Source organism: Podarcis erhardii, assembly GCF_964252035.2.
Source record: "Podarcis erhardii genome assembly, chromosome: 10".
Lineage (NCBI taxonomy): Eukaryota > Metazoa > Chordata > Lepidosauria > Squamata > Lacertidae > Podarcis > Podarcis erhardii.
The window spans coordinates 74,081,089-74,102,439 of record NC_138500.1 but is presented as its reverse complement, the minus strand read 5'-3'; the positions used below and the strand labels follow the sequence as shown (position 1 = coordinate 74,102,439).

Below are 21,351 nucleotides of genomic sequence, written 5' to 3'. Positions count from 1 at the left end.
TTACATGCCTCTCCCTATGAGGGAATGGTTATCAACTTGATTTCATTCTCCAGCAGAGCACTGAACAGTGATGATCACACAAAATTGAACCTGCATTTTCTCTTGGCTCATTTCATTTTTGTGGGGAATGAAACACAAATTTCTGTCTCCATGAGGGGAATCCCAATCGCCCTGGTGAGTGTTGGGAATGCAAAGTCAAATACAAATTCTCTTCCCTGTTAAGAAAGAAATGTGATTTGAAGTGAGGTTGCAGGGAGCCAGACAGAGGACCTTCTCGGTAGTGGCGCCCACACTGTGGAACTCCCTCCCTTCAGATGTGAAGGAAATAAGCAGCTATCTTATATTTAAAAGACATCTGAAGGCAGCCCTGTTTAGGGAAGTTTTTAATATTTAATGCTGTATTTTTTAATGCTGTCTTGTTTTTAACACTCGTTTGGAAGCCGCCCAGAGTGGCTGGGGAAACTCATCTATAAATGTATAAAAATAATGTATAAATAGTACATTATTATTATTATTATTATGCAAAGGAAAGGTTGCTTTTTTAAAAGTATATTTGTAGAATATGAAGAGATCCATAATGCAGAAAGTACAATAAGTGATTGCTCCTATTTACATTGCTCAAGGAAGCGTCTGGAAATGCATAAATCTATGCTTCTTTATCATTTGTATTATGTGTAGTAAGTCATGTGTTAATTTGCAGATTTCTTAAAAAAATTAATATTTGTTCTTCACTTATGACCCTAGGACAGTTATAGTTTGTTTGTTTGTTTGTTTGTTTGTTTGTTTGTTTGTTTGTTTGTTTAATTGTTTGTTTGTTTGTTTTTGAGGAGGTAGTACCAGAGAAGAAGTGCCTGAGATGAAAAGGGAATGAAAGAGATGCTTAGGACTGACTTTCTGGATTTGGTTGTTGCATTTTTTTAAAATAAGAGGATGAGGTTTATTCCTGTTAGAGTTCAGAACTTAACTGGTTAAGTGTTCTGAGGTGTGCGTCACTTTCTGACGTCAGCGATTCGAAGCTGGGAGGAGCTTGTTCTCTGTTCTTTCTCTTTCCTCTGTGTCTTTGAGGAAGACGGACATGTTTGTCATGGCTGAAAGAAGCCCTGGACTGTTTTGCTGAGAAATGCCGCAATAAAGAACTGTAAATAGACAAACCTGTACTGTGTAAGTTTGTCTGGAGCAAGTGACAGCTTTACCGCTGTGTCTACTCTGCTAGGCGTGACTGAAGAGACAGCAGGAGTTACTGCGCAGCGGAAGCGCACCGGACCGCTGTAAGTGGCTGATTGGGATCGTAAAGATATCAGCAAGGTCACGCCCCAATCAATCAATTTTCGCACAGGTTATGGAGACCAATTAACCGCTCGTAAAGCTGTCGCTGGGAGCTGCCGGAATGCTTTGAAGTCTGCGTTCTGAGGCAGGGAAGCTGGCCGAGGCGGAGGCTGCGTGCTGCGAGTGTTTGCCTGCTTCTGAGGGGCAAGAGAGAGCAGCTGAGAGCAGCTGGAAATCGTTTCTCCACGGAAGGGAGAGCCGGAGAAGCTGGTGCTGAGTGAGTACAGCTTTGGGGCCCCTTGGGAGAACGGAAGAGAATGGCAGAGAGCCAGGTCCTTGAGGACATTCCGCTTGAAAAGCTCACTTTAAAAAGTTGGGCAACTTGGAGCAGAAGAGTGAGAGGTTGGTTCTTGGTTACTGGGCTTTGGGATGTAAGCCAGAAAGAGCCACTACCCCTGACAGACGTTGCAGGCTGTGAGGCTGCGTTGCCTGCAGATGGCCAGCAGAGAATGCAAAGAGAGCTTGATATGCTGAAAGCATGCGTAGATGCATCGCTGAAACCCCACTTGGAGGGCGTAAAGTCAGCAAGGGCTGCCTGGGATGTGCTGTTAAGTTTGTGTGAAACTTCAGCAGGAGGCCAGGGCCCTGGAGAAGCGATGGAAAGCCCCAAGAAGGCAGCAGCCCCGGTTCCAGCCTCAAGAAGCGCTGGTGAGCAGATCGGAGGGGCGGAGAATTCCAAAGGCAAGTTTAAAAAACTTTCCACTGGGAGTGCTGGAGCGGAGAGGAGCTTCAGAGGGGGCGAGGCTGGCAAGAGGAGCTGTTCCGGAAGACGGAAGGCCAGGCCGGCAGAAAGGAGCCCCGGGCAGTGTTTTTCCACTGGAGTTCAACATCTGCGTGGCAGTTGCCCCCACCGGAGCAGAGAGGCGAGGCAGGATGTTGTCAAGGTCAATTCCCATGGGAACCAGGCGGGTTTCCATGGCAACCAGCCTGCAAAGGCAGGCAGGCATGGGATTGAGTCCGGCAGACGTGGTAAACAACAGGAAGAGTCTTATCAAGTAACTGCTAGCATGGCTTTGTTTGAAGACCACTGTGTGGAAAACTCGGAGCTTTGCTTTGTTATAGACTCAGCAGCTAACCGCAACATGGTTCCAGAGACCCCTGCAGTCGAGATGTGGAATTGCAAGGCAGTTCCAGAGGGACAGACTGTTAAGTTCGCAAATGGACAAAAGGGAAAAATAACTAATGTTGCTAATGCCTATATTTCTGTTTTGCAGGAACAGATGGAGTTTTGCGTCGTCCCAGGGGTGCATCACTGTTTGTTATCTGTGCCTTATTTGTTAAAAAAAGGGTTTCAGGTTTGTTTCCAGGATGATGTCTGCACAATCTCCAGAGAAGGGAGACGCCTTGTTGAAGTGAAAAAGGGACAGAATGATCTTTTCATTCTTAAAACGTCTCTGGGGGGTGAGGGGAAGGTTGAGAAAGCACAGGCCCTGCGTGCTACAGTTCCCACTCATGTTCAATGTGCTTGTGTATGGCATAAAAGGACAATTCATAGTCCTATAGAGGATTTGCAGATGTTACCCGAGATTGCCAAAGGATGTAAGATTAAAAATTGTGGATGTGCCATTAATTGTGACACGTGCAGACAGGTAAAGAAAAAAGGGTGCAGTTACCCACAAGTGGAGAGGGTAACCACAAAACCCTTTGAACTGGTTCACATAGATCTGTTGGGTCCCATCAAGGAACCAAGTCTGGGAGGGGCCAGGCTTCTGCTGACAATCCAAGATGATTTTACGCAGAACACCTGGACCCACGGTCTCAAATCCCAGGAAGATGCAGCACAGCTGATCAGAAGCTGGATTGAGGGGGTGGAACTAAGGTTCTCCACCAGGGTGCAAGCGGTCACCAGTGACAGAAATGCTAAGTACACTGGGTCTGCTTTGCAGAAGTTCTTTCACAAGAAAGGGATACGTCACACAGTTACTTCACCCAATCAGAGGGGGGTGGCAGAGCTGAGGAGTGGAGCTCTGGTCAAGGCTGCACAGGTGATGCTTGCAGACTCTGGGTTACCTCCAAGGTTTTGGTTGGAGGCGGTAAGATATGTAAGCTTCACCTGGAATCGTACCTACAATTCACTGATAGGTGACACACCGTATTGTTTGTTGCATGGCAGGAAACCCCAGATCCATTTTCTGAGGCAGTTTGGTGTAATGTCATCTGTGCCGGTGCCTAAGGCTTTGCAAGGGCCAGATGGAGCCAAGTTCCGGAAAATGATCTTCTGTGGGTATGAGCCAGAAGCTTGTGCATGGAGGTTTGCATATCCATCAGGTGATCAGAGTAAGGTGCTGATCAGTAAACACGCTGAGTTCTATGAGCAGGATAAAAGGTCAAATACTCCTGTTAAGCATGATGTTCTTTCAGAATGTCTTTCTGATTCAGAACAGGAAGGTTCTGATGAGGAGGAAGGAGAGGCTGAGTCTGCTGATGACGATCAGCTCACTGACCAGAGTCAGGAGCTGGACAGGGCATCTCCACAAGTTGTTAAAAGAGGGCCCAAGAGTGAGCCTAGTTCTCCTGTGAGTGTAATGGAGAGGATTCGAAGACGCTTTAAGTCAGAGGGGGAATCCTGTGATGCTGAGGACACACCTGCTGGTGACGGTGAGTCAGAGGAAACACCTGAGTTTGTGCCTAGGCATCCAGTCGCACAACGAAGGGTATTCCACCTGAGAGGTATCAGGCCACAGGTGCGTGGGTAAGTTTCGCACAGTGCGAATCTGAGAGTTGTGAGGTTGTTCCACAGATGCCTGACAGGAACGCCAAGGGAGGGCGCAAGGCATTGGGCAAGGGATTGCTCTCACAGGGTGTTGCTGAAGATGTTTCACAGGTCTTGTCAGAAAGCAACGCAAGAGGAGGTGTGAGAGTTCAGAACTTAACTGGTTAAGTGTTCTGAGGTGTGCGTCACTTTCTGACGTCAGCGATTCAAAGCTGGGAGGAGCTTGTTCTCTGTTCTTTCTCTTTCCTCTGTGTCTTTGAGGAAGACGGACATGTTTGTCATGGCTGAAAGAAGCCCTGGACTGTTTTGCTGAGAAATGCCGCAATAAAGAACTGTAAATAGACAAACCTGTACTGTATAAGTTTGTCTGGAGCAAGTGACAGCTTTACCGCTGTGTCTACTCTACTAGGCGTGACTGAAGAGACAGCAGGAGTTACTGCGCAGCGGAAGCGCACCGGACCGCTGTAAGTGGCTGATTGGGATCGTAAAGATATCAGCAAGGTCACGCCCCAATCAATCAATTTTCGCACAATTCCGTCTACGGGTTAGAAGGAAAGAAGAAAGGTAGCTCTTCAATGGGTATAGGAGAAAGCATTGCAAGGGAATAGTCTGGTAAAACATTGGACGCAATATAAGGTGTGCAAAATAGAGCCCCTTTTGTACTGTCCCCTGGAGGGGGGGGGGACACTGCAACTCAACTCTGTCTTGCCTTGCTGGGGTAATGGGAGAAGCACCAGACTAAGTGAGTCGAGCCAGAATTTGGCCCTCCTTATGGCAGTATGGCCTCATTTTATGGAATGGGCTCTGCTAAGCATGAGAGGAGTGACAAGGAAAACGCTCAGTACGTGGAATCCATTACTGCATTCCCTGCTGCCCCTTTTGTCTTGGACTCAGTTGTTTGGCAGAAATGACTCTGCGGAAGCTATTATACCTAAGAGGTGATATTGATTCCCAGAAACAAATGACTAGGTATTTTGCAATTGAAACAGCATACTAGGTACTCCATTCCACTTCTGTTCTTAATGAAGGTGCCACAGGAATCATAGAATCAGAGAGTTGGAGGGGACCCTCAGGGTCATTCAGTCCAGTCCCCTGCAATGCAGGAATTACTTGGAGGAGCCCACAAATTTTATTTTGGCTCCATTATTTGTGATGGACCCTTTCCTGCTCCTGAGTCTCTGGGACATGGAAGGACTTGGGGAGTTCTCACGTGTTCTGTTGAACTTTAGAGCAGCAGCCAGAAGTGAGAGATCAGGGACTAATCTACCCTGGCGAGTTATAATGTTATAAATACGTTATAAAATGTGACACCAAGGGGGCGCTGTACAGCAGGCAAAGGGAAATTCCATTGAGAGCTATAGAACGGGTTTTTTTTTCTTAGCATCTTTTAATATCAGTGTAGATCCAGCCTAGCCCAGCCAGTCCCCATTCCAAAGGGCAGCTTCCTCCTACTCATGACCAGCAGCTACTTCTGCTTGCCAGATGCAATAGAGAATCATGTCACTTGGGGAAAGCTCTGCGGTGTGTGCGTGTCAGGGAAACTGAGGTGTAGTGGCTAGATATGGAAGTTTGGGCACTGGGAGAAGGAAAGAACGGATCCATGATCTGAAGGAGCCTGGAACAGCCGGGAGACCTGAGTCAGAAGGAGGAGAAGATGTAGGAGTGGAGACTGAAGAGCAGGAGGAGAGAGAGAGAGAGAGAGAGAGAGAGAGAGAGAGAGAAATATCTGGCTGGTGGAGAGTCAAGGGCTTCCACATCTCCTCCTTCTCCTGCCCCCTCCTCTCCTGCTCCACTGTCTTCCTGGACCAGAAGAAGTTTGAATCAGGAGGAGCACATTCCCCCTCCCCATTACAAGACTCAGTGTCCCTGCTCACTGTCCCCTTGCCAAGCCACACCGCAAACCCAGGCCTTGGGGAAGGTTGTAGCAGAGGGACTCCATTCTCTTTCCCCAGGCTGCTACTTGGTTCCCCAGGTTTCAGGAGGCTGTTTGCTTCTTTGTTCTCCATCTGGAAAGATCCTCCCTCACTCCTGGATAGCTCAGTCAGTCCAGCATGAGACTCTTCATCTCAGGGTTGTGGGTTTGAGCCCCATGTTGGGCAGCAGATTCCTGCATTGCAGGCAGTTGGACTAAATGACTCTCATGGTCCCTTCCAACTCTACAATTCTATGATTCTGTGATTCCTGATGATATTGTCTGTCCCACATTGGGGGTTTCTTCAAGTTTTGGGCCAGAGGCGGAGATTAGGGATTCCTAGCAGTGGAAAGGAGAATTCCTGGAATGTAAGATCCAAGTTTGGGGTAAGTACTCTTTGGTGAGAGAACTCCAGCAGAGATTTAACAAAATATGCAGCAAAGCAAAGCATGGAAATAGAGGCAGTAAAAACTTAAAAGGTGCTCTTTAAAGTGAGATCCAAATTGCCCCCATAAAATATTCCTTTCCGAAGCTTCCCACTTCCCCCAGCATAGGAAAAAGACTACATGTTTGGCAAGTTAAAGAAGAGTTTACTTACAAGCTCTCTGAAGGTCAGATTCATGTGCTTTAGAAAAGTAAAACAGCTTAGTGCAAGTTCCTAAATTATTGGTATAGGAACTCAAGAGTGGGTTGTGAGAGCCAAGCAGCCTTTGCTGGAGCAACCAGCTCAAATCTTTTCACGCACTGAGCTTCTCAGGTAGACTGAAGGTGAACAGAGAATTAATTACTGTACCCATTTCCTCCCAAGCTAAGGGGAAGTGACCTAGGCTAAGCCTGGCAGGACAGCTTACTCTATGGTATTAACTCCTTCATGCATTAATTAGACAAGCATGTTGCTTATATGAGGCTGGTTATCCCATAGGAATGTAGCCTCCCTAGCTAATGTAACCCATGAATAAATGAGAGACAGAGTTGACAGTTGATGTTTTATAGCTGTGTGGACAGGATTGCCAGATGAGCCTGGACTCCAGTTCTAAGGACTGGATTCTCCCCATTGTCTTTCATTGTGTAATTTGAGTTATGCCACTCCTTTTTCCAGCTTATGTCAGGTTGCCAAAGGATGTGACCAAGCTGAACAGGCTTAGGATCCAGTGCTAGTTTCTCCTGCATGATCCTGGTCCTTATGCTCCACCTTTGGGACTTGTAGTGGCCTACGTTCTGAGCCCCAGCTGAGCCAGGATGGGTGAGTTAGGCCAGCCTATCTCTGGCTGATCCAGGCTTAGAGTCTTATGCCAGCAATCCACCACATCATAAGAAACTTAGCCCAGCGGAGGCAGCAGAATGAGGTGGTAGAATCCCAAGCAAGCAGATTCCTGGTGGGGGTGAACTTTTTAAATGCTTCTCCACATTAGCAAAGGAACACTTTCTGCAAGTAAAAGAAACCAGGCATATCAGCGAGAGAGCTTCTTGCCCATCCTACTCCTGGCTGTGCTCATTTTCTGCACCTACAGCCTTAAATCACACACTGTGCTCCACCACTGCGTTTCCATTCCAGACTGCTGCTATAGAGAACAGGCCTCGATCAAGTCTTCAAACGCAATTCAATTTAGATGTAAAAATAGTGATGGATTTTGTAATTATACACCTATTAATTTCTCAAGTACTTGATTGGATCCAGCTCAATATAATCCTCGCAGGAATCCCTCTTATAGACTTTAGGTGGAGAATCACACTTCCAGGAGGGACTGTAAGAACTGGACCCGCTGCGTTTCAGTCAGCCAAGCACAAAGCAACAACTTAAGGAGAGATTTATTTGAAGTTTTTCAGCCTTAGTCAGCAATATGTAAAATCCTCTCTGGCCTCCTCATCCATCATTCAATCCACTCCCCCTCCCAAAGTCATCAATTTTTTCACCTCTCTCCATCCATCTTCTGCCATTTCCAAGAAACTATATTGTGATGCAACCTCTACCCTTTCTCCCTGCGGGGAACACATTAAGGCCATTTTAAAGTCTGTTCTGAAACTCTATAATAAGAATAATACTAACAATCCCACCCCCCACCCCCCAATTCTGCAAATCAGAAATGAGTGCTGAATCTCTACAGGTCAACTAAATGTAATTCCAAAATCTTGAAACTGTGGTATTACATAATTTCATAAGGCTAAAAAGAGTTCCAGGCATCACCAGTACTGTTAGGAAGCCTTGTAAACTAAACAGTTTTGCTATTGGGAAATCTAAAGCAGTTTCTCCCAAGCTAGTGCTTGCCAGGTGTTTTCGACTATGATTCCAATAATCTCTGACCATTGTCCATTCTAGCTGGGACTGATGGGAACTGTAACCCAACAACACCCAAAGAAGACCAGGTTGGGGAAGAGTGATCTTTTACTTGTTTGTTTGTTTGTTTGTTTGTTTGTTTAATTTGTATACCACCCTATACCTACTGGTCTCAGGATTCTGATCTAAGTATTCTGAGAATAGCAATGATCTGAAGATTATGAAGGAAGAACATTCTCTGTTTCCAGGTGTGTTGGAATGTTCAGGCAGAGGGCCTTTTTGGTAGTGGTGCCTGCCCTGTAGATGTCAAACAGATAAACAGCTATGGGATCTTTAAAAGACATCTGAAGACAGTCCTGTTCAGCAAAATTTTAAAGTGAGATGTTGTATTGTGTTTTTACTCTTTTTTGTTGGGAGCCGCCCAGAGTGGCTGGGACAACCCAGTCTGAGGGGCAGCATATAAATAATAAATTATTATTATTCATGAACTTTCCATTCTATCTTATAGTCTTGTCCAGAGCCTTTAGCACAAGTCTCCTAAGGCCCACCACCTTCTGTTTGTTGGAGGGGAAGCAGAAGCATGGAGTCTAAACCCTGTGAGAAGCCCACTGCAGGGATCAAACTTTGCACCCAGATGTTCCCCTTCCAATAGGATTCGAAGCAATGGCATCAAGTGGCAAGAAAGGAGAATCAGACTAAGGAAGAACTTTCTGAGAGTCAGAGCTGTTCGACAGTAGAACAGACTCCCTTGGGAGGTGGTGCCCTCTCCGTCCTTGGAGGTTTTAAAACAGAGGTTGGATGTCCATCTGTCATGGATGCTTCAGCTGAGATTCCTGCATTGCAGGGGTTTGGACTAGATGACCCTTGGGGTCCCTTCCAACTCTACAGTTCTATGATTCTACTATTCTGTTCTATGATTCAATACATGAAGGGCTAGTAGGAGCAGCAACTAAGGATGTGACAGAGATCCAACTAGCAAACATACTTCCACTCTCTTCCTTCAATTGAAATCCTGTTGGTGCAGGGGACAGACCCTTGAAGAGGACTACAGTGCTGCCGCCCCTTCTGGGGGGTCAGTGGTCTTGATTTTCACTACTCTACAGCTTCACGAAAAATGCAGAGAGCAAAACCAACCCCTGTATATGGCGTTCATTGACCTGACTAAGACCTTCAACACTGTAAATCGTAATGCCCTGTGGACTGTCCTTCTGAAAATCGGCTGCCCGGATAAATTTGTGAACATCCTTCGGCTCCTACATGATAGTATGGCAACAACTGCAGATAAAATGGCTCTCAAAATGAACCATTCACAATGGGATCAGGCGTTAAACAGGGATGTGTTATCGCCCGAACTTCATCAGCGTGATCCTACACATTGTCGAAGGGAAACTCCCCACTGGGGTAGAAATAATATTTATCAAACAGAAGAAAGCTTTTCCATTTGAGTAGGCTTAAAGCAAAGAGTAAGGTTACCATAGAGCTTCAATATGCTGATGGCAACGTAGTGTGTGCACACTCAGAGGATGACCTCCAAACCATCCTAAATATCTTCACAGAAGCTTACAGAAAGCTTGGCCTGTCACTCAATATCCAAAAAACCAAAGTGCTGCACCAACAAGCACAAAACAACCCCTCCACAGAGTCACAAAGCCAACTTAATGGTGTAACATTGGAAAATGTCAATCATTTTTTCTACCTGAGTGCAGCTTTCTCCCAGTTGAAGCACAGAGTTTTTGATGACTGTGACATTCGCAGGGAAACCAAAATGCTTGTTTACAAAGCTATTGTACTACCAACTTTAATGTATGCTTGTGAAACATGGACCACTTATAAACACTATCCCCAACTCTTCAAAAGATTCCATCAACAGTTTCTCTGAAAAAAAATTACATATCACTTGGGTGAACTAATGTCAGTGTGCTGGAAAAAGCAAAGATCACCAGTGTCAAAGTGATGATTCTTCAACATCAACTTCGTTGGACTGGTTCATGTTGTTCGGATGCAACTACTCTATTCCCAATTTAAGATTGGAAAGCGTAATGCCGATGGACAACAAAAGAGGCTTAAAGACGCTCTCAATGCAAATCTAAACAAATGTAGTATATGTCATGTGACAAAGACACATGAGAGCAGAAGCAGCAAAGCAGGCTGGGAAGTGCTTGGACTTCACAATCATTTGGGCCTACTAAAGTTATTCAGGCCTAACTGCTAACTGTGGAGTCACTCTGGCATGTGACTTAGCAGCCATTTTCTCTCTGTGTTCTCAGTAAGATTTCAGTTAGAGTCAGTATGGAATCTCAGTCAAACTGTTTGGAACCATGTTGCTTATAAAGAAGTTTATTTTAACTCAGTAAAGTTCTTATTCTTTCACTTAAAAACTCTGCATTATTAATTTGTGCTGCGCGTCAGTATAAACACCAACAACTGGGAAACATTGGCCTGCGAGCGTTCCAATTGGAGAACAGCCTTTACCAAAGGTGTCATGGACTTTGAAGACCCTCTAACTCAGGACGAAAGGGAGAAATGTGCTAAGAGGAAGGCACGCTTGGTGAACCCTTACTCACTGTTAAAACCGGGTTCATGGAAGACAATCTTACTCAGCTATGAGGGATCACCAAAGAAGGAAGAAGGTGTGGGAAACAGACCCTTGAAGAGGACTGCACTGTCTGTGGGGTCCCTTGATTCAAGTGTTGTCTTCAACATGTGATGAGAGAAGTAGTTGTATGGAAGCTAATTATGAACATTGAGCTTCATAGCTGAGAAGGGATTTCATTCTGTGTCTCTACACCACAGAAGCCGCTATACCATACCTCCTGCAGAATGGCCCAGTGTTAACAGAAAAAAGTGTAACAATTGGAAGCGCTCTCTCTCTCTCTCTCTCTCTCTCTCTCTCTCACACACACACACACCTTTTTGAATTTGGGCAAAGCTGTGCAGGAAGGAGATGAATTTGCCCTTCTTTCCTCTGACATCCTGCCCATTTTATGGATTGTCAAGCCTGGCTGCTGATCATTTAGCTTTATAGAGAAAGTCATTGTATTTTACGGAGCATTGATATTATTTCATTTTCACCTCCTCACAATTACCCATTCAAAGTAATGTTTAACTTCCTGTGAATGCTATCCTGAACTGACAGAACTCAACAGGGCCAGCTCAGTATTATGCTAATGGAGTCTTGGGTTCTTTTTATCAACTACACGTCCATTCAGGTTTATGACAAGCTTCACAGAATGGCCTTTGTGGTGGTGCTAATGCTGACTTTCAATTTTATGGGAAAATAAAGCTGCATATATATATGGTTTAACTAAATGTGTTATGGGCTGTTGCTAGCAAATGTTAGAAATGCATATGAATGATAATATTGTCCTAGAAAATAGGTACCTTTAGGCTCATAATAATGAAACTGAAAGAGACGGATTTCCAAATAAGGCAGGATTACTTTAAGCTGACAATGAAACCGAAAAGTGCTTTGAACACAAGAAAATAGTAAATTCAGGAACTGTTTCTGGGAATCCCTGATACATGTCGTTGCATGTTTCAAATGGATGCAACTGATCAAAGAAAACACTACAGCTCAGACTGGAAAAAATAGCTCCTGAATGCTTAGAATGGGCAATGCTACTTTGTGTCAAGCTGGCAAATAATATATTTGGTTAATTTTTCCTCTCACCTTTTGATTTTGTGTTGTTGGCATTGTACTCTGAAGGGGAACTTGACCTTTGCAAGGTTTTATTCCCTTGCAGCATCTGACTCATGTCAGAGTGCTACATCTCTTCCCCTTGGAATGTCAAAAGTCATATGTCATTGTCGGTATATGTCATCTAGACCATCTGAAGGAAGGGGGCTGGTTAGAGACATTGCATTTATCCATGGCTTTCCATTCCAGAAGTGAAAAACCACACATTCATTGTTAAGGATAAGTGCTGTGTACAGGCAAGAGGCATTATTATCCCTGAATTATAGTATTATTGGATTAATTAGATCTATGACTTGATTATGGAAGATGTTGCACAGGCCCTCTCTCCATTAGTAAGGTGAATATGGAATGTGTGGACATGCTGAATGTAGACAAAGGCAGAGGGAAAGGGCAGGAATGAATCTTCTCTGCAGCCCCCTAGAGATGCCATTAGAGACAGATGTAGGACAAAAGAGAACAAACATGTAAAAATATCATCCTGTTGTTGCACATTAACAATAGAGGGCAGGCTAATAATAACATTAATAACAATTCCTACTATTACATCATGAAATACACAAACATCAGTTTACAATATCAGACGTTATGAAATAATTGCAAAACAATAAAAAAAACCTAACCACATGGGTAACATTTCATGTTAGAAAAAGGCTCTATCACAAAACGCATAAAACGAAGGGGATTTATCCCTAGAAGGCTGTAATTGAAACATGACCTAGGCTGATGAAGAATATCAGCAAAGCCCAAACTGCATTTTAGGAAAGATTACCAATAATGGGATGGAAGAAATGCACCCCTATGAAGTGGAGACATAGACCCATATCAGACATAGCAGTCCATCAGGCTTGAGTGCTACATGAACAAGCCTGAATTATCTCCCTTCATCTAATGAATCAGGAGAGTGTGATTGCTAGAGTTTGGCATTATGAACCAAGTGGTACAGTCCATTCTCCCTGCTATATCCCATCTCCTTCTGCTACTTACACAGAACACATTTAAAGTCAGAGGTTATTTAGCACAATGTATCATTCTCCATATATTCCTCTGGCAAATGAAGTTTCTTCTTTTCTTTTAAATAGACAGAATAATGGTCAAGGCATTATGCAAATAGAATAAGATCTGGAAGAAAACTGAAGCATTCCTCCATGTCATTTCTTATATCATGTCAAGAACAGGTGGTCTGTCCTGTGGGCTCTATTTGCCAGCAAGCTGTATCTTTGAATGCTATTCCTTTGAGTATTGCACTGGCAATAGAACCATGATAGGTGCACAGTCACATACAACAACAGAAACTTCAGAGCGCCAAGCTCTGCAAGAGACCATATGCCAGCTGAGCTCCTTTATAAATTTGAGCAAGTTAAGAGATAGTCATATGAAGACCCTTCATATGTCGATGGGGTTGTGTCCTGCGTCCATGCCCCACTCTCACCATGCACACTGCCCCAGCCCCTGCTGGCTGTGCGTTCAGCCAGTGTGTGAAGAGGAAGCAGAGATTCTGTTTTTTTTTTTTTTTTAATAATATTTTTATTAAGTTTATGAATTACAGAAAAAAAGAATAAAAGATAGATATAGAAAATAAAGTAGAGAAGTTACAAATTTCCATAATCCTTTTTTTCAGCAAATCCAATGGACTTCCCCGCATCTTCCTAACCCTGCGTTCTCTGTGATACAAAACATCAGCAATTTGTTAACTTATTTCAAAACTTATTGTATCTTTCATTTTATCATATTATCTAATTTCCAAAATGTTGTAACCGACATCTTATACGTTTTAGCTTGAACATAATAAAGTTATTTCATTATTCCACCTCTGACTTCTTGTACCTTAATTTTCATTTCATTAGTTTACAATTGCTGAAGCTAGAATTTCCTCAAAAGTGCATTTTTTAACATTCATACAACTTATAATGTTTTTTCAAATAGTCTTTAAATTTTTCCCAGTCTTCCTCGATTGTTTCTTCTCCCGAGTCTCGGATTCTGCCAGTCATTTCGGCCAGTTCCATGTAGTCCATCAACTGCGTCTGCCATTCCTCCAGCGTGGGTAAATCTTGTGTCTTCCAATGCTTAGCAATCAGGATCCTTGCTGCTGTGGTAGCATACATAAAAAAAGTTCTATCTTTCTTAAGTACTCTCTGGTCCACGATGCCCAGAAGAAAGGCCTCCGGTTTCTTAGGTAAGGTAAATCTAAGTACCTTTTTTAGTTCATTATGAATCATCTCCCAAAAGGCCTTCACTTTCGGGCAAGTCCACCAGAGGTGAAAGAATGTCCCTTCCGCCTCTTTACATTTCCAACATTTGTTGTCAGACAGGTGATATATCTTAGCAAGTTTGACTGGGGTCATGTACCACCGGTATATCATTTTCATAATATTTTCCTTCAAGGCACTACATGCCGTAAATTTCATTCCGGTGTTCCATAACCTTTCCCAGTCTTCAAACATAATGTTGTGCCCCAAGTCCTGCGCCCATTTTATCATGGCGGATTTGACTGTCTCGTCCTGTGTATTCCATTTAAGCAGCAAGTTGTACATTCTCGAAAGTAGTTTATTTTTTGGCTCTAACAGTTCTGTCTCTAATTTCGATTTTTCCACCTGGAATCCAACCTTTTTATCCACTTTAAAAACCTCCTGAATTTGAGCATAGTGCAACCAATCTCGCACCTTGTTTTTTAATTTTTCCAAGCTCAGCAACCTCCAATTGTCTCCAATTTTTTCAATTATTTCCCAATATTTAGGCCAATAGGCTTCCATGTTAAGTCTCTTACGTGCCTTGGCCTCCACCGGTGAGAGCCACCTCGGAGTCTTACTCTCCAATAAGTCCTTATATTTTGTCCAGACCATCAAAATTGCTCTTCTGACAATATGGTTTTTAAACAATTTGTGAACTTTAACCTTGTCATACCACAAATATGCATGCCACCCAAAAGCATTATCAAACCCTTCCAGATCTAGGACATCAGTGTTTTCCAATAAAATCCAATCTTTCAACCAGCAGAAGGCTGCAGATTCATAATATAACCTCAAGTCTGGCAGGGCAAATCCCCCTCTTTCTTTCGCGTCAGTTAGTATTTTAAACTTTATTCGGGGCTTTTTGCCCTGCCAAACAAACTTAGAAATATCCTTCTGCCACTTTCCAAAACATTCCACTTTGTCCACGATCTGTAGGGCCTGGAACAGAAATAACATTTTCGGCAATACATTCATCTTTATAGCTGCTATTCGGCCCAACAAGGAAAGTTTCAATCTTAACCATATTTCCAAATCTCTTTTGATTTCTGACCAACATTTCTCATAATTATCTTTAAACAAATTCAAATTTTTGGAGGTCAGATACACCCCTAGGTATTTTACTTTTTTAACCACATTTAATTCTGTTTCTTTCAGGAACTCATCTGTTTCTGTAGTTGTCAAATTTTTTGCTAAAACCTTAGTTTTTTGCTTATTCAGCTTAAATCCCGCCACCCGACCAAAGTCAGAAATTAATTCTAGCACTCTTTTAGTACTAGAGACTGGCTCCTGTAATGTTAATACCAAGTCATCTGCAAAAGCTTTCAGTTTGTATTGTTTCACTCCGACCTCAATTCCTTGTACAGACCGGTCCTTTCTAATCATGTTCAATAGCACCTCCAGAACTGAAATGAACAATAGGGGGGATAGGGGGCACCCCTGTCGTGTCCCTTTTTCAATTTTAAACCCCTCTGTCACCACATTGTTTACTATCAGCTTAGCTTTTTGTTCTGAGTAAATTGCCTCTATTCCATTTTCAAACCCCCGCCCCACTCCCATCCCTTCCAAATTTTTCTTCATAAACATCCAAGAAATGTTGTCAAAGGCTTACTCCGCATCAATAAAAATTAAAACCGCTCTAGTATTAAGATTTGTTTGTAGAAGTTCCAAAATGTCAATAATGTTTCTTGTATTATCAAACAAATGCCTACGGGGGAGAAAGCCAGCCTGGTCCTTATGGATCACTTCATTGAGTACTTTTTTGAACCTACTTGCCAAAATATCCGCAAAAAATTTGTAATCCACGTTTAGGAGTGAGATGGGGCGGTAGTTCTTAAGCTGGGTCTTTTCAGATTCTTGTTTGGGTATCAATGTGATGAAAGCTTCTTTCCACGTCTCCGGTGCCTTCCTCCCCTCCATAATCTGATTGCAGACCTCCAACAGAGGTTGTATCAAATAGTCCTTCAAAACCTTATAGTATTTGGAGGTAAGTCCATCAGGGCCTGGAGATTTGCCTAATTGAAGGTTCTGAATGGCACTTTCAATTTCTTGCGGAGTAATATTACTATTCAGGGTAGTTCTCATTTCCTGGGTTATTTTTTGTAATCCATTAGTTTTAAGGAATTGATCCACCTCAAAGTCTTTCTGTGGCCCTTGTGAATAAAGTTCTTTGAAATATCTCTGGAAACACTTTCTAATTTCCTCGGGTTTCTGAATCATTCTCCCTTCAATCTCTAGATTTGTAACTGTATTAAGTTTTTGTCTCTTTTTCAACTGCCATGCTAGCAGTTTCCCACACTTGTTTGCTGATTCAAAGGATCTTTGTTTCATTTGTTTAATTTTCCATTCCACCTCTTGATTTATCAATTTCGAATATTGTGCCTGGAAAAATTTCACTTCTCTCAGCACTTCCTTCGACTTGGGCCTAGATCTTAATTTTTTCTCTCCTTCTCTTATTTTCTCCAATATCTTCTCCTTCTTTTCATTCCAGAACTTTTTCTTGATCGTATTTTGTTGTATAAGAAACCCTCTCATAACTGCTTTACTTGCGTCCCAGATTGTTCTTTTTTCCACAGTGGTGTTTAAATTTATCTCAAAATAGTCCTTTAAAGTTTTTTGGGCCTTCTTAACAATCTCCTGATCCCTTAATAGGGTGTCATTCATTTTCCATCTATAGGATCCGGTTATGTTTAATCTCAGTTCCACTTTCAATGCGTTATGGTCGGAGCAGGTTTTTGGGCAGATTTCCACTTTTCTAGTCTTAGGTGCCAGTCCTCTAGTTACCCATATTTGGTCGATTCGTGTCCATGTCAGATGAGCTTCAGAAAAGAAAGTTCCTTCTTTTCCTAGGGGGTTCTTAACCCTCCATATGTCAATTAAGTCCATGTTGTCAGTCATTTCAAAAAAAGTTTTAGGTAGTCTGCCATCTTTCGTTATGTTAGCACTTTTCGACTTATCCATGTTTACAGATACGACCCCATTCATATCACCCAACATAATGATGTTGTTATAGTCTAAATAGTCCAGCATAATCTCGTGCAGCTTCCTAAAGAATTCCGATTTTCCTTCATTTGGAGCATATATTCCTAATATCAAAATTTTTTCTCCTTGTGTCTGAATTTCAATCGCCAAAATTCTGCCATGTTCATCTTTAAATAAGAATTTCGGTGACAGGCTCTCCTTTGCATATATCACCACTCCTCTTTTCTTAACTTTGTCCGAAGAAATAAATTCTTGGCCTAATCTTTTATTAATTAACACTTTTCTGTGGAGCCTTGTCACATGTGTTTCTTGCAAGCAAATAATGTCCAATTGTTCTTTTTTCAAAATATGAAATACTTTTTTTCTTTTTTCCAGAGAGTTTCCGCCATTTATATTCCAGCTGAGAAGCTGCAGAGACATCCTGGTTTAGTTGGTGGGTCCTACAATGGGGTGTCTAGGTTTTCCTCCGATCCCGGAGGTGGTGGTGCTGGTCCAGATCCAGACGGTGTAGGTTTTGGTGGTGGTCCCGATGGTGGTGGTGGCCAAGAAGCTGCAGCTCCTTTTTGTAGGTCCTCCTCGTGGTCGTGTAGGAACTTCTGTTGATCCTCAGGTGTTTTGATTCTTACCTTCCTTCCTTTATAGGTAAATGATAGTCCTTGTGGAAACTCCCACCTATAAGGAATTGCGTTGTGTCTTAACAATTTGGTCAGGTCTGTGTAAGTGGTCCTAAGATCCAATAGATGTTTGGGTATATCTCTGTAGATTTCAGCCTTTTTACCTTCTATCTCCAAAGATTTTTTAAAATGTAGGCCTAATATCTTATCTCTTTCCTCTCTTGATCTCAAAATAACCAAACAGTCTCTGGCCTTATCTTTCTTTACCGATCTTCCCAGTCTAAAGGCCATCACGATTTTGAAATCTTTGTCTTCCTCAATTCCCCAGAATTTGGAAAATAAAAGTGTCAGAAATCCCTCTAGATTACCTACCTCCAATTCTGGGATGGCCTTTAACCTGAGATTATTTTCCTTACTTTTCAATTCAACCAGTGACAGGTAGGCTTGTTGTTCCCCTACCTGTCTTTTCAGAGGCCTTACTTCCCCCTTAATCTCATCAACTTTTTTGTTTGCCTGTTCTGCTTTTTGATTGGCTTCCAAAGCTAGTTTATAATTTTCAGCCGTAGCTCCTTGCAAATTCTCTATTGCCTGAGTATGCTGGGAAACCTGATCAGATAATTTACTAATAGAGGATGTAGCTTGGTCAATTTTTAATGATTGATTGTCCACCTTTTGGTTTAAAATTGCCAGTTGCTCCAAAATTTGTTTCAGGACTGTTTCAGATCCTCCAGTTGCCATATCTTCTGTAACAGGCTGCTCAGTTTCCACCTCCTGTGCTGTTAGCACAGTTGGGATAGATGATCTGCGTTGATGAGTTAAAGTTGTTTGAACAAGTTGCACAGATTTCTTTTCTTTTTCTTTTTCTTTAGCTTTGGCTGCTCTTGTTTTCCCTGAGCCGCTCATTCCACACCTGCCTCAGTTCAAGGTCAAATTGTCTTTTATTCCATAAGAGAGACAAGTCCAAAATATAAACAATTAAACCACAAGAAGTCTCAATAAAGTACAGTTCCCAGGCCACTATGTCTCCACAATCCTCTAGGGGGGGTATTTCAAAGTTTCAAGGAAGGAGAGAACTCTTTTCCGCCATTAAAGTTCCTGTATTCCCCGTATTAAGTCTTTGTAATTCCAGAGTACAAAAGGAAGGTTCCCAAGGCTTTCTATTTCTTGAATAAAAGCCACAAGGTGTCAAGAATGGTCCCAGCAACAATGTTTAAACGTTAGTATCTCAGTCTATGTAACAGTTTAAACTTCAGCAACAGTATCAGCAGTTTGACAGTTCTCTATTGCGCTCTGGCAGCCCGACGACTAGGTTGTCCCTTTTAACTCCGTATAACTCAAAGATAGGAAGAAAGTTCCGAAAATAGAATCCACAGGTTTAACAAAGATTTCCCTTTTGACTTCTAAAAACAGAGTCTATCAATGCGCCTTTGTTCTGCTTTTACGATCCTTTTTGCACGCTACAGCGCTCTTCAGAGCCCTTGCTTTGATCTAGTTAGCAGGATCGGAAGACGGACTTCCTGTTACTCGCCTCCCGTTTTCAGTCAAAATCCTCAAATTTAGTCCAAAATTTAGTACCCCTTACTCACGGGTATGTAGCTGTCAAATTCAGTGTTTTCAAGAAGAAAGGTCAGCGCTCATCGGCAGCAGCAGCGCGGCTTTGCATCCACGAAAAGAGCGATGAACTCACAGCGCCGCTCCCCCTTTCACGTTCCGGAGCCCCTTACGAGGTTCCTTCTTCGTTTCTGGGGGGGCTTTTGGCGCCCGCCGAGTCCCACGGCCACAGGCTCGCTCTGCCTGTGGTTTTTCTTAGTGGGTCTCCGCTTTGCCGCAGCGGACGACCCTTTTTCGCGGAGCCCCTCTTCACAGAGTAAAGAGGACCGCCATTGCCGTTTTGCGCCGCCTCTGGAAGTCCGAGGAAGCAGAGATTCTGGACCAATCAGGTTCCCCATTCATGTAGGCGGGTGGGGCCTCTTCACACAGTGGCCAAATGCATGAGTGGCAGGTGGTGTGGCCAATGTGCACATTGTATGTGCAAGCGTTGGTAGGTGGGTGGGGAAAACATGGTTGACGAATGCAACTCCGTTCTCCTCCTCAACTTCTGAGGAGTGTTTGCATGAGCACCTGTCTAGTCATCGACTAAATGCAGATCCTCATGACACTTGCATTTCAAGTCAGCAGAGGTTTTGTACATGAGATCTTGCCTAATATATCTGTCAGTAATGGACAAAGAACAAGGCTATACTTAAAGAAACATATGAACAGGAATAGAAATGGCATTAAAAAATCCAGAAATACAAACCCCTCTGAGCAAACATTTCAACCTCACTGAACAGTCCATAAGAAACCTCCAAATGACCTTTTTAAAAAGAACCAATTCCAGCGACTGCGCCAGAGTGAGGTGGCAGAGCAGGAACACATCCAGAAATCTGACTGTGTGATCTGACACCTGAAGAAAGACTATGAATTCTTCTCCCTGGTTGTCATGCTTAAAGTTGTGGAGGAAGCTGTTGCATGGGCACAGATGAGATGTGAATCCATGCTTACTGCACGGAAAGACATTTGTTTTTAATGCTCACACCACTTCCATGTTGCTTTATAATGGCCGATAGCTTGTCACTACCCATCGTAAATCAGCATGCCCTGTCATTCCCATCTTATTTGTAATAAGGCAGATGCCCCTTTGCAAATGTGGGTTCCTAGGAGCACACATATTGTTTTGACTTCCTTTCTGCAGGCAGTTCCACTCCTTTCATCTGGAGAAGTGGCCCTGCAAGCTACGAAAGTTTGTGCTGCGTTAACATTTCTTTGAAAATGTACCCTTGACACATACGTTCAATAATGTTTATCAAATGACATACCGCTCGCTTAGAGGGATCCTCTTTGCCGCTGTCATCATAGGAGTCACATTCCAGGTTGTACAGTTCCCTTTGAGAGGCCCAATTCCCTGGTGATTCCAGCAGATCCACAAATTGTGCTCCTTCCATGACAGGAGGGGCAGAGAGAGCCTTGAGAACAATGAACGGTGACAATAAACACTGTCAGCTCGCTTGAATCCTTTCCAGTTTTGCTCCAGTTGTAACCCTCCAGAAACAAAGCCGTGTTCTTCAATCAATGTTTACATTCACTGCTTGTCAGTGCCAGCTGACGGAGAAGAATCTCTCACCAATTTGGATTGCCAATTTGTTATTAGCAATTAGCATTGAAGATGAAAAAAACATTAGCCACATTTGTTCCACATTCTCAGGGCCTCAGAGTCTCAGTCTCTCTCTCTCTCTCTCTCTCTCTCTCTCTCTCTCTGTTAAAGGACTAATCAACACTTTTATGAAAATGAGAAAGCGGATCATTCTCTCCAACACAGGCATCCAGAGGACCAAGGTGCTCTTTTGCATCTGCCTCCTCCTACACTTCCTGCCCCACCTTTATGCCTGCCTTTCTTCTTCCATTTATCCATCCATTTTGCCCCCTTCTGATATAGGAATTAGAGACCCAGGGGTTCATTTTTTTATTTTAAGAATGCTTTAGTGTTTCACTTTTAATTGCATTTAACATTTTAGATAGAATGCATGTGTGAGGTTTCTGTGGGCCTGCATTTTACAATCTTATGCTC

The 21,351-nt window shown here is 43.1% G+C and overlaps 1 protein-coding gene across 1 annotated transcript in view; it reads right to left on the bottom strand.

Annotated features, from left to right (window-relative positions):
* GRM3 (glutamate metabotropic receptor 3) overlaps positions 1-20,728 on the bottom strand; it is a 145,410-nt gene extending 124,682 nt beyond the window's left edge. The window contains exon 1 of the mRNA XM_081879114.1: positions 20,603-20,728. The gene's annotated coding sequence lies outside the window, so the exon portion shown is untranslated. The remainder of the gene's footprint in view (positions 1-20,602) is intronic.
* Positions 20,729-21,351: the final 623 nt, after the last annotated feature.